The sequence below is a fragment of the Sapajus apella genome, unplaced genomic scaffold (assembly GCF_009761245.1).
Source record: "Sapajus apella isolate SASKATOON/1434 unplaced genomic scaffold, GSC_monkey_1.0 scaffold1, whole genome shotgun sequence".
In the NCBI taxonomy this organism is placed as follows: domain Eukaryota; kingdom Metazoa; phylum Chordata; class Mammalia; order Primates; family Cebidae; genus Sapajus; species Sapajus apella.
Genome location: NW_022436941.1, coordinates 61,599,572 through 61,613,519, shown reverse-complemented (window position 1 = coordinate 61,613,519; position 13,948 = coordinate 61,599,572). Strand labels below are relative to the sequence as shown.

General features: G+C 45.3%; 1 protein-coding gene across 2 annotated transcripts in view; it reads right to left on the bottom strand.

The window, feature by feature from the left end:
• LHFPL2 (LHFPL tetraspan subfamily member 2) overlaps positions 1-13,948 on the bottom strand; it is a 155,258-nt gene that overhangs the window by 22,153 nt on the left and 119,157 nt on the right. The gene's annotated exons all lie outside the window — the stretch shown is intronic.

The following is a 13,948-nucleotide window of genomic DNA, read 5'->3' as shown; positions in this document are numbered from 1 at the left end:
CCAGAGAGAGGGAGGCAGGACTCCCAATGAGCTCTATTCTCTAGTAGTGGATTTTTTTTTAAGTTTGCAAGACTTTTTGGCTGCTGTTTTGGTACGAGGTGAGCTAAGTTCCGAGAAACTTGCACCAAGAGCTTTTGCTGAACAGTAGAGAGTAGCAATACCCTACTTTTATTCCCTGGAAATTAAATTTCTAGCAGCGACATTAAGTGTGTTTGCTTCATAGGTAAAATAAGAAACAATCCCCATGAAAAAGAATAAACAAAACATTGCTCCCACACCTATATTTCATCCATTTTTCACAGGGTGATTTTTAGACAAAATAATTTACACTAATTAAAACTCAAAGAGGGGGCAAAAAAAGGAAAAAAAAAAAACAACCCTTAAGAGTTCATGACTTACTTGGGGAAATTATTTTTAAAAGGCATTAATGACCATTAACTAAGCATCATTACAACTGAGTGGACTTGCTGACAACAGAATCTTGTCTATGAAGAATGCATCCCTTGAATTGTCCCAGTTCATCCCATGTGCCTCTGCCTAGGCTTCCATTCATCCCAGGTCTGGAACTCAACATGCCCATTGTTCCCAATTTCACAGAGGCCTCATTCTGTACCCAAGGACGAATGACTTCATTACCAGAAGACATTGCTCCAATGGCTCAAGCCTTCTTCAGAGAAGCCTGGACCCTGAAACGGGGGCCAGCAGTGCTTGTCTGCAGCCCCATTTCTGCCCCATTCCAAGGCCAGAAACAATCATGCAGCTCACATCTGGGCAAATGGCCCTGCTCTGAATGATTAGATCTCATTAACTGAGGTCAAGTCAACTCCATGAGAACTGCTAAGACTCCCCCATACCCACCCTGGCATGTTGGGAGGGGGGTGAGGCAGGCAGTTATCGAAGAGGAGGAGAAGCAGGGAAATGAGGAAGCCCAGTGTCAAAGCTTAAAACGCCCATTGCTATACCCTGCACCAGCTGTCTGCCTGCTGGCTGACTTCCTCCTAGTGAGCTAGTGACTCTCTCATCCCTTGAAACATGATGTATTTTAAAATCCTCCTATCACTGTAGCTGCTATACAAGATGGTATTCTGGGGACACTGCTAGTGCACTACTAGGCACAGATGCACTTGTCAGGGTGTGTATGTGTGTGTTTAACAGGGCTGTGCCAAGCACTGGGTACAGGAAGGGAGTTCATGGTTTCCAAAGCCAGCTCCAGCACTGGCCATGTGGACATCTGACTTCTCAGAGCATCCTCATCTGAACCGGTAAGGATAGCCCACCTCGCCAGATTGTTGGAAGGAATGAACAAGAACCTACTGAAGCACCCAGCACAGTGCCTGGCAGAGTAAGTACTTAATATCAGCTCCCTGCCCTCAGAAGCTTTTCCTGTAACAAAGATGACACCATTCAGACAACTGATGATCCAGTGGAGATGCCCAGTAGATTACAGAAACCCAGACACTGCACAGAGAAAAAATTAAGCACAGGCTACTTAGAGATGGACGAGGTCACTCGTGTCTAAACATACCAGGCAGAGTCATGGTCTTCCTGTTTCCCCACTACCTCATCCAGCTGCCAATCCAACTGGTGGAGATAAATTAGCATTCAGCCAGAAGGTATATCCTATTCCGACTCACTCATTCTCAGCTCCCGCCTCTACATAGTACCATACAGAAAGCCTTTTGAGAAAAAAGTTACTAATATTCAAGGGCTTTAGAGGAAATTGTTTATAATGAAAATGATCATTTTAAAAGAGAACAAGAAAATAAGCCACAAGGACTCCCAGGAGGCCCTGAGAGGCTACACGTGCCCACCAGCCTCACAAATCCTTTGAGCCCAGAGGTGGCAAGCCCAGCCTATTGAGAGCTATAAAGACTTCCCATTTGATTAGAAAACCATGTTATTGTTATGCCCAGCCCATCTCTGTCCCATTCCTTTTCTCTGTTAAATGGAATTTTTCTTTTCTTTTTTTTTTTGAGATGGAGTCTTACCCTGCCTCCCAGGCTGGAGTGTGCTAGCATAATCTCGGCAACCTCCACCTCCCAGGTTCAAGCAATTCTCCTGCCTCAGCATCCAGAGCAGCTGGGATTACAGGAGCACACCACCATGACTGGCTGAATTTTTGTTTTTTTTCATAGGGACAGGGTTTCCCCATGTTGGTCAGGCTGGTCTCAAACTCCTGACCTCAGGTGATCTACGCGCCTTGGCCTCCCAAACTGCTGGGATTACAGGTGGGAGCCACCATGTCTGACCCAAATGTAATTTTTCAATGAGAACATTCCTATTTGTCCTCTTGCAGAATTGAAGGGCTCCTACAACCTCTCAGGTGACTTATATCTGCATGACGACTCCAGTGTCCACTGCCCTGGCCAGCAAGCTCTGCCTGGAGTCAGGAATGCAATTAGTTTGCAGCTTCTGAAGAGAAAGACTGTAAAAGTTCAGGAGAGGAGAAGATGGGACATCTGGGCTTAGCAAAATGCTTGAGGACAAACTGAAGGCAGGATTACTTAAGGACCCGTGTGCTTAAGTTAAAATAATATAGTTCCCTCTCCTTTGCACTAAAACATTTCCTTATTCACTGCACCAAATTCTCACATCCATACAAGATTGGCTGGGATGAGGCCTTCATTCTTGTTTCCAATGGGGAGATGAGATGCTCTGTTTTCCCTAGTAAGTTTGCTAACTGCTACTATCATAGGAACAGTCGTGATACGCAAGGCTGACTGTCTAAAACCAAGGCTTTCTGGAGGCTGTGATATGGTTTGTCTGTGTCCCCACCCAAATCTCATCTTCGATAGTAGCTCTCATAATTCCCACATCTTGTGGGAGGGACCTGGTGGGAGATAACTGAATCCCATACTGTTCTCATGGTAGTGAATAAATCTCACAAGATCTGATAGTTCTGTAAGGGGTTTCCCTTTTTGTTTGGTTCTCATTCTCTCTTGTCTGCCACCACGTAAGACATGCCTTTTGCCTTCTGCCATGATTGTGAAGCCTCCCCAGGCATGTGGAACTGTGAGTCCATTAAACTTCTTTTTCTTTATAAATTACCCAGTCTCGGGTATGTCTTCATCAGCAGCCTGAAAACAGATGAATATAGGCTGCAAGCAAAGTTCTCAGGGTGGCAGGACAAGGGACAATCTGGAAGTGCAGCAGGGTCTTGTGCAATGGTCTGTGCTCTGTGAAGTGTCCCAGTTTGGCCAGGTGCACTGGAAGGCAGACACCTGCTGAGACATCTGTATCCAAGGGAAAGAGATCCTCATTACAGAACCCTGTTAACCAAAGGGGTACCAGGCACAGCCCTCCTCAGCCTGGCATCCATTGCTATTAACCATAATGCCTGCTTCCACAAAGCCCACTTCATAAACCAGGTCCTCGCTGCCATTCCATGTAAAAGACTTCTCTCCATGAGCCACTAAATACATTTCACCTCAGGAACACCCCACCTTACTATTGCATCCCTGGTGATTGTGGATAGTCTGGACAGCCCTCTGATGTTCAGAAAATGATGACTGGCACAACGGTATGCAAAGTAAAGCCTCTTCACTTAAAAAAAAAAGTGAGAGATGAAAAAACAAATGAGAATCCTGCAGACACCTACATTAATACCACAGAATAGACAGCAAGGAGAGTTTCTAAATGGCTGGTCTGTGGGAGTCAGTCCTATGTATGGATTCTTCCCAAAGCCCTAATTTGAAAAGGTAGAGTGAAGGTCCTCAGGAGAGCTGAGCCGGAGTTTGTCACTTAGATCCTGGGTCTGTCTTTGGCAGCTTCCTGCTGTCAGCAGGGAAGAAAGTACATGTGAAGCCAGAACCATCCAGTGCCCATCAGTTGGATCACCCGGACAGAAATTCAGGAGCAAAGTTCACATCTACCTGGAAAGAATGAGGGAAACCGGAAGGATGTCCATCAAGTCTGCATCAAAAAGCTCTCACTCCCCACCATGACGGGAACAGCAAACCCAAAGAATGAGGACAGGACAAACAATGTTTTCCAGAACACCACCTTGCTTACTCACCCTGGTTCTGTTTTTCAACTTTATTATGAATGTTTTCAAACATAGATATAAGCTGGCAAGAACAGACAATGAACACCCACATACCCAACATCCAGATTCAACATTTGTTAAAATTTTCCCATATTTGTTCCATCAATCTATAGCATACAGACACACTTTTTCTGAACTATCTGAAAATGAGTTGCAGATGTTTTGACACTTCACCCTAAATACTTTAGCATACACTTCCTAAAAATAAGATTTTCATACATAACCACAATAAGATTAGCACACCCAAGAGAAATGACAGTAAACCCCTTATATCCAAAGCCTACTTCCTACTCAAATTTCCCTACCCCTGCCCCGTTTTTAATAGCTGTTTTCTTTTCTTTTTTTTTTTTTTTTTGAGACAGAGTCTCATTCCATCACCAGGCACTAGGCTGGGTGCAGTGGCGCGACCTCGGCTCACTGCCACCTCCGCCTCCTGGGTTCAAGCAATTCTCCTGCCTCAGCCTCCCAAGTAGCTGGGACTACAGGTGCACGCCACCACACCCAGCTAATTTTTTTGTATTTTTAGTAGAGACGGGGTTTCACCATGTTGGCCAGGATAGTCTCGATCTCTCGACCTCGTGATCCACCTGCCTCGGACTCCCAAAGTGCTGAGATTACAGGCGTGAGCCACCGCACCAGGTCAATAGCTGTTTTCTTAAAACCATGACTCAATCACGGCACATGCAATGCATCTGATTAGGTTCTTTTAGTCAAGAATAGTCTTTCCACCCCAACCTATTCCACACCATCCCCATTATTTTCTTCCTGACATTGACTAATTGAAGATACTGGGCTAATTATAAGACAAAATACTCAACGATTTGGATTTGTCGATTTCCTCATGATTTCATTTCAACTTGTTCTCTATTCTCTATTTCAGAGAAACTGGAAGCTAAATCTAAAGCCTAGACTGGTAGATTCTTGGCCGATCTCTGTTTTCATTCTTGCAATCTCCCTCAGACTCATGAATCCTGCAAGGTTCAGCAATGTGGCCTCCATCCCTGTTTCTTCTGCAAGGATGAGAGGATTATGTGAAGTAGAATGCACATGCTTTTGCCTTCTAAGAGTTGGAAAGACCCTCCAGAGTGCAGCTTCTTAAAGTGTGGGCTCCTGGACCATCTCCCAGAGGATAATGAGAGCTACCTGTATTAAAAAGTACGTTCCTGGTCCCAAAGCAACCCCTGAATCAAACTTTCTGGGCGGTGCCAGAATCTGCATTTCTATCAAGCTCCCAGTAGGGTCTTTTACAGAAAGGCCACTGTGGGGCAGCATGGAAAAGGTTGGTTCCTTGGTATTGGGGATGGGAACTGAAAAGCAGAGGCTGGAGGAGTGTGGCCTGGCTCAGTCAGGAGAGACCCAGCGGCCAGGCCACCTGTCCCCTGCACAGCTCATGATGCCTCCCAAGTCACAAGCCCAGTGACTGTAGGGAAACCAGCTGTTCTCCCAGCTCATATGTTGTTTGATAATCCCCATACAGCATGAAATGAGCTGCCCAAACATTCAGGTCCTTTTCTTCGGAGGACAAAAGCGGCTTTCAGAACTGGAAGGATAGTGTTGGCACAAAAAGCACAGGACCTTGCATGCCTTAAAAAATCTACCAAAGGAGGTTGTGAAACTCTCACTTTGGCCACCCCGTAAAACACAGTGACTACAGAAATACAGACATCTTGATTAAATATTTAAGAGGAGGACCCCAGTGCATTAACAATTCTATTATTTTCAGGTTGCAGTCTAAACATGCTCAACCCCTCCTGCTTTTGCCAATTTCCTTGGCTCTACTTCCGATCGACCCCTCTCCTCCATCCCGTCTCTGACATCTGGGAAAACTCTGAAGCTACGGTTCCCAATTAGGGGCAATTCTGTCCCCACCCCAACCCTGCAGGGGACATTTGGCAACGTCTGAAGGCAATTATGGCTGTCACAGCTGTGGGGGTAGGGGCGTGTGCTACTGGTATCTGGTGGACCAAGGGCACTGCTAAACAAAAATAACCTGGCTCCAAATGTCAGCATTGCAGATGTTGAGAAACCCAGCTCTGGAGACTTCTCACAGAGGGCAATTTCGAATGTATAGGAGCAACTTAAGATGATTTTTCAGATCTATTTTTAGTATCTCTATATATATATATATATATATATATATATATATATGTTTTGTTTTTTGAGACAGAGTCTTGCTCTGTTGCCCAGGCTGTACTGCAGTGGCATGACCTTGGTTCATGGCATCCTCTGCTGCCCAGGTTCAAGTGATTTCCCTGCCTCAGCCTCCAAAGTAGCTGGGACTACAGACGCACACCATCATGCCTGGCTAATTTTTTTGTATTTCAGTAGAGATGGGGTTTCACCATGTTGGCCAGGATGGTCTTGATCTCCTGACCTCGTGATCTGCCCGCCTCAGCCTCCCAAAGTGCTGGGATTACAGGTGTGAGTCATCACGCCCGACCTAAAAGGTCTATTCTAATGAGTATGTCTATAATCTGGGCATTCATGATATTTACTAAACTAAATATATTTTTAGTTGTTTTTCTCCATTTTTAAAAAAAAGCCATGCTAGTTGGTATGTCTAAGATGACAGGATGGACAGGGACTGGGGCCCCAGAAGCCAGGGCAGACTGACTCAGAACCTAGGTGCCCTTGAGCCTGTCTTTCCTGGGGTCCTGGGTGGGCTCTGCATCACATACTAAAGTTAACTTCTGTTTTCAGAAATCTCTATTCTGCAAATGGCAAGGCTCCCCACTCATTACTGTTACCTTTATTCACCTACACCTGAGGGGCCTGGACATGTGCTCAGAAAACTGCATGGTTGGCCCCACGGCCTTTGCTTCTCTCAAACTCCTCTCCCCCAGAGTTGGCTGGCCGCTCAGGAGGCACTCAGGTGGACTTGGCCACCCCAAATCTCAGGGAATCTGCAAGACCTTATGAGGTAGACCTATAGGATTTTCAGGCATTCTGATTCCTACCTGACCCCTCTTAAAGATGCTTCTCTTCCCTTTGAGCCTATTGGCATTCTCAGCTGCCAGGCAGCCCCTCCCACCAAACACACCTGAACAAGTCTCTTTTCTTCTGGGCATGAGAGCCCCAGTGAGCTCTCTTGACCCCATGCTTACTGTCAAGTTTGTTGTTTAATGCACCCATCGTGGCCAGCCATAGATTTCTTTCTTGATGCCAACTGTAACTCCTCCCGTATCCAATTAATCTACCTCTAGGCACCCATTTCTAGAGAGGTCATTTTCACCCTCCTGTCCTGAGGTATCTGTATTAGTCTGTTCTCATGCGTTCAATGAAGACATACCTGAGACTGGGTAATTTATAAAGGAAAGAGGTTTAATGGACTCACAGTTCCACGTGGCTGGGGAGACCTCACAATCATGGCAGAAAGTGAATGAGGAGCAAAGGGACATCTTAAACAGCAGCAGGCAAGAGAGAATGTACAGAGGAACTGCCCTTTATAAAACCATCAGTATGAGAAAAACCCGCTCCCATCATTCAATTACCTCCCATTGGGTTCCTCCCATGATACGTGGGGATTATGGGAGCTACAATTCAAGAGGAGATTTGGGTGGGGACACGGCCAAACCCTATCAGCATCTACAGCCAGAGATGGAAGGTCCACTTATCTGGTCCTATTTTCTAAATGATTCCTTCTCTTCTAAAGCCCACATATGCATTTTTGTTTGCTTCCCCTCTATTTCTACAAATGTTCTCATCTAAAATCTCTTTAAGGAGCAAGTCTTTGTGTGTCTGTCCATCAGGCAGGAGGGGCTGAACAAACCCACCTCTAAGGTAGACACTATAATCTGATTTAGCCCAGACCCCATAAGCCGGGGCCATATGCCTATACCTGCACAGACCATGCGGTCAAAAGCATTTTCAGTTTGTTACATGAAACTAAAACTTCAATTTCAGGAGTTGCCTTTTAATGCCACTGCCTTACAGAATTTTAAATGAAAGGTGTTTTCCAAATTTACAATGAATTCTGTGATGTTAAGCAAAATATAAGTCTTAAAGTAAACGTCTTGTGTCTTTTCAGGATAAGAGTTTTAATTAAGGAAAGTAACAGGCCGGGTGCAGTGGCTCACACCTGTAATCCCAACACTTTGAGAGGGTGATGTGGGCGGATCACTTGAGGCCAGGGATCAAGGTTCCCAGCATTTTTCAACTTTCCCTAATGAGAATGCCAAATTCAAAACTGTAGAAAGGTTTACATTTTCTCCATTTATTAACTAGAAGAATTCCCCAAATATTTAGGATTCATATTATGCTTTGAAAACAGATGGGCTTAAGTGCTGCTTCCAAAGGGATGCACACTCCTCAGGGACCGTGAGCTCAACATGCAGCTGCCAGTCGCCCCAGGTACTTTTGAATACAAAACGATCCTTCCACTCTGGGCAGCAGCCTGGCCTGCAGGACTGAGCCGGTGTAACGACTCAGGAATGTACCAGCTGGGAGGCGGCGCCGGTGAGCGTTCCCCACTGCAGCCTAGATGAAGTCACTGCACGCTCAAAGTTCAAGATGGTCACAGAAAACCCCTTTCCAAAAGTCTGAACTCTTGGACTTGTTCATATATCCCAGAATCCTCTTTCTGGGAAGAGGGACTTATTATTGTAGCTTCTAACAATAGTGAGGCATAGTAAACAGAGATAAAGTTCAGCTGGATGTCTCAGAAGCAGTATGTATCAGGAAACCAGGCCATTTAAAAACAAAGCAAAAGGCTGGGCAGAAACGGTTTTGGGTTCATTTCTGTAAGAAGAGATGCTTCCCAACTCCCTGTTCCCCAGGTGCTCACCTGTACAGGCTGCTAAGCAAGGTGGGCAGAGGAAGCCTGTCCCATTCCACACCCAGTGCTATCCACTCCCAGGGGCTCCAGCTACCCTGCTGCTCCCCAGGATGAGCCAGGCTGGAGAAGATGACCACTGAGACCCCCCACACACCTCCGGAAGAGAGAGATGCAGGGTGAGAGAGCCTGCAGGAATCCATGGAGGAAAAACTAGCCTGCATTTTGGTTAGGTGGTAAAAAGGAGCATGTCCCTGGCGTGCTGACAGATACTTCTCTGAGGTGGTTAGGACAGACTTCATCACAGCAAATCATTTCCCACAGCCCTGATCACTGCAGGCCTCGCGAGAAGACATCCATGTGTGGCAGAGCGGTTCCTTTTCTCTGTCCCCTACAAGCAGGGTGGCTGATAATTCTGTGTTCCAGTATAACATGGCAACAGCCAGACTATGCCTCTGGGGAGGATCTGTCAGGCTTCAGGAACGGTACACAGGACAAATCCCTTGCCTCCACCTCTGCCGGGCAATGAGCTCATCCAGAAAGGCAGCATGGAAGAATGATTCAATCTGGAGGCAGACTCTTAATCAGAACCCTCGTTCTACCACATCCTCAGTAGTGACCTTAGCCGAAAGTAGGCCCATGTTCCTCAGTTCCTGTGTCCGTAAAATGGAGTAATAGCCTGCCACGTAGGGATGTTGTGAAGATCAACTAAGTTAAAATAAGTACCAAGCTTAGAACAGCACGTGGCAAGCACTTCATCCACGTGGACTATCCCCCCTGCAGCAGGATCCCTTGACCCAGCATAACAAACACAACCACTTCTGGAGTTGTGTCTCAAGCATTCCTTTTGGCACTTAGATCTTCTGGTTCCGGAGCCCATCTGGCATGTAGGTAATTAGGCTTTCCTTCATATACTAACTTCCCCATGTAAAAGGAGGTATGCGGCAGAAAGGATGTAGCACAGAGCTGGACCTGACTCGATGCTATAAACTAGGCTCTAGCATTATCTTGCTCTGTGTCTTTGTTTGGGCAATAAATGTCACTTCTCTAAGGACAGTTTCCTCATGTCTAAAGCAGGGGTAAGGAAAGTCACTGCCACACTTTTTGTGTGGAACACAAACCCTGCATGGAGAGCCAGGTATAACTGTAAGTACCAAGACACAGTAGGAACCATTACTATTACCATCAGATTGGTCAACTTTATTTTTCTGCTGCTTTTCTTCACAAGGCCACAAAAGCACCTTCTATTATCATTCTGACTCTCTGTAGAAGGAAATTTGTACAATGGCAAAGTAATAGACAAGGGAAAAGACCCACCAGGCAGGCAGTCAGGAAAACATGGGTCCAACCCAGGCTCTCAGCTAATGGGTGTGTGACCTCGCATGGCTCCGCTGCCTACTCTGGCTTCAATGTCCAAGGCACAAAGTGAAGGCACTGGACTGGCAGATCACCACTGTCACTTTCAGCTCCAAAAGTCAGTTATTCCAAGCATATGACCACCTCTTCTATCTTCTCCCAGACTAGAGGCTCTCCCAGAGCAGATGGCTCCCTAAGACCTGCTCCTCTGGAGAAGGAGGTCTCTGGTTGGAAGGGAGATGGGGAGACCCCACAGGTTACGAGGAATGGCAAGGGATGGCCATGGCTGATGGAGAGCTCAGCAGCCATGGCCGGGGCACACCTGTGGGCACTACACCAGGGGGTGGCCAAGGGCCTTGGCCAAGGGTGAGGGCTGGCCTGGCTCCCTCTTCTGCTCATCTGTTTTTTTCCTGGGGTTGGAGAACCTAACTCTAACTTTTATTCTTGGGAATAGAGCAGAGCATTCCCCACTCCAGTCTTTGGGCTAACCACCAAAAATGAGGCCCCCCTCTGCCCTGGGCTGCAGAAATGGATCCTGCCCTTAAAGGACCCTTACTCGGTTCTGAAAAATCAGCAACTGTTCCTTTCTTATATACTTTTGTTCCTGTTTCAGGCAAGTAAAATGCTTGGAATCAGGAAGAATTTGATAGCTGTAGACCAAAGGACATGGCAGAATACAAAGCTTTAACGATTTTAAAAAGTATTTCTATTTTGCTTTCTTATATACATCAAGAAAGGTGCCAACTGGTTAACACATACATCTTAATTGGAATTCTCCAGTTGAAAAGCCAGCAATATGGGAGACTCCTTTTTAAGTAACTTAGCTTCAGGCAAGAGTCAGAAGTCATATCCCTTTCATTTCAAAACATAAACCGTATGAAACTGTCCTATAAAATTAACGTTTGCTGTTTATTCTTCATTCCTCAGTGAATTATTAAAATCAAGCAGTACAATTCTCTCATCAGTTATAAATGGCCTCAGAAGGCTGATTTACATCTATCTGGGGCAATTCCTGATAAGTATTTTTATTAATAATCTAATAAAATGTCTTGTTTTGTTATCAACCAAATGATTCAAATGATGTTTTAAAATCTAATACTCCAACTCAATAGTCTGGTGATGAAGCTACAGAGCTGACATTAATTTAAAGTGATTTGCAATTTTATTTGGCATTATCAATAACATCATGGAGACATTTAAATTCAAAATATATATATTGGCTGCCATGCTGTCAAAGGCAATATTTTATAAGGTTTAGTAAAACTGATCTGATTACAATGATAATCACCAATAGCAAAGGCTGGGGTGAGAAGTTCTGAAAAAAAAAAAAAAAAAAAAACTACTTGGCAGTCAGTCACGCACATCTGAAACTGACAGGAGGGCTGAAAGCTTGGATTATGAGAATAAAGCTATGTCAACAACAAGAATGACCCAAACATGTCTACTTTCACTCCTAATTTCCTAACTTCTGCTCCAATCTGCCCTTTAGCAGAGATGGCCATTCATAAAAGAAGGTGGTGAAGCATCTCAGGCCTTTGTGATCCAAGCAAGAATGAAAATCCAGACCTTCTAACGCTGGCCATATGGAGTGGGGCAATAACCCTATGCTGTGTGAACACAGGACCCCCACTCCCACCCCAGGAAACCAAGGACCCAGGCTCCTAATGGATGTGATGGATTTCTGGAGTAATAGGTGAAACTGTGTCAATTCTGCAAAAATAATTTTTCCCAGAACCCAGAATGTTTGCTTTTTCCTCTCTTCTCACTAAAGCTCATGCTTCTTGAAACTACTGCTCATTAAACATCAGCTAAAACTAAAGCATTTAAAAAGGAGTCTCTCACACTGGCTGTGTTGGTTCACAGCTGTAATCCCAGCACTCTGGGAGGCCGCAGTGGGTGGATCACCTGAGGTCAGGAGTTCGAGATCAGCCTGGCCAACATGGCAAAACCCCATCTTTACTGAAAAAACAGAAATTTAGTTAGGCATGGTAGTGGGCACCTGTAGTCCTAGCTACTCAGGAGACTGAGGCACGAGAATCACTTGAACCCAGGAGGCTGAGGTTGCAGTGAGCCAAGATTGTACACTGGGTGACAGAGTAAGACTCTGTCTCAAAATAGAAATAAATAAATAAATCAATAAATAAATGGAGTCTCTCATATTTGCTGACCTCCAAACCAGAGAATTTGCATTCATATACATTTGCTGACACTTATTTATCACTGTGATTATTAACAGCAAACTTTTATTGAAGGAAGCACTGAAGTTTTAAAGTGGTAAGGCAATTCAGACACCTCTAGAATCTAATATCTTGTTCACAGTGGTTTGTCCAAGGTTGAAGTGCTGGACAATGTGGGCAGAGAGGGAAGGGAGGGAAGGAGACCTGAAGATACTCTTACTGCCCTCCAGAAACTGTCATTAACGCTGAAATCAGGAAATACACAGATATAATAAAGACCTGAGTCACTGAAGACCGTAACTAGGTTACTGAGAACTCAGTGCCCTGAGGTGGGGTGAGGCAGGACTGAGGGGTGAGAATCTGGAGAAAACCAAGATAAGGTTTTATCAGGGATATAACATCTGGGAAGTAAACAGATGGTTAATTCAAATGGGAGAGTTGTGGTTGCGGGGGTGGGGGGGGTAGGGAGGAAGGTTGACGTTTTTCTGCATCTGTGGTATAACCCCAGATGGTTGCATAAAAGGACTTCTTAAGAGAAGTCAAAAGGGCTGGACCATGCCAACGCTGCTTATGTTCTCAGCAAGACAGAAGTAGTTGATAACCTTTTTGTGGTGTGTGTGTGTGTGTGTGTGTGTGTGTGTGTTTCTGTAAGTAAAAATGGAAAATAAAGGGGCAAGTGATTTTTAATCCAGGTATATCTGTTAGCTATATAGTATGACGAATTTCAGACGAGATCGGGCGCGTTCAGGGTGGTATGGCCGTAGACAGTATGACGAATTTCAAACACAAGAATTAAAATTGACCTTATGTTCTCACAGCCCCTTGGACCCATTCAAATTCACAGGATTATTTGTGAACATTTTATAATGGCTTCGAGGAATTAGAATGACCCTTAACTACTTTAAGTATGTTAGGCACTCAGGAGACTTGGGAGCTCGTGGTGTACAGAAAGCCCGGGGTGGGATGGAGCTCCCCCATGGTGAGGGTGTAGAAGGCGGGAGGAGCAGGACATACCCTAGGGATGCTATCTGCCTGAGACAGGCAAAGCAGGGAAATTTGCCAAAGAGACAGAGGACAACAGACAACCTGCCAAAGAGACAACCTGCCATGGGTGAAGAATGAGGGGAGATGGTCCTGGAGGGCAAGGGTGAGGAGAGAATGAGGGTGGTGATGGCCTACAGGGGCCAGTGGCTGTCACTGACAGTCACACCCTGAGAAACAAACATTTCCCCTAAAAAGAAGTCATGAGACAGATCAGCAGGAACTGGTCATTCTTGCCGTGGCCTAACATTTCAAAATGTTGTGCACTGCATTTTAGCTAGATTCTCAATTTCTCACCCTGGAACATTTAATTAAAAGAAAAAAAGTCCCAAGGAGTACTTTACCGGAGGAGTCATTACAATAAACAGGCAGTTAGTACAAAGTCAAGATAAGGAAGAATGTGAACAATACAATGCTGTGGAGGGGGAGGGGTCGGGCAGGGGGCTGGGGAAGGAAACGAGCTGGATAATGCACAGATGTCTATGTTTTTGCTGCCAGGAGTTCAGACAAACAGGAAGACCTTAAACTTCTCCAACTGGAAACACTCGGTTTTGCCTG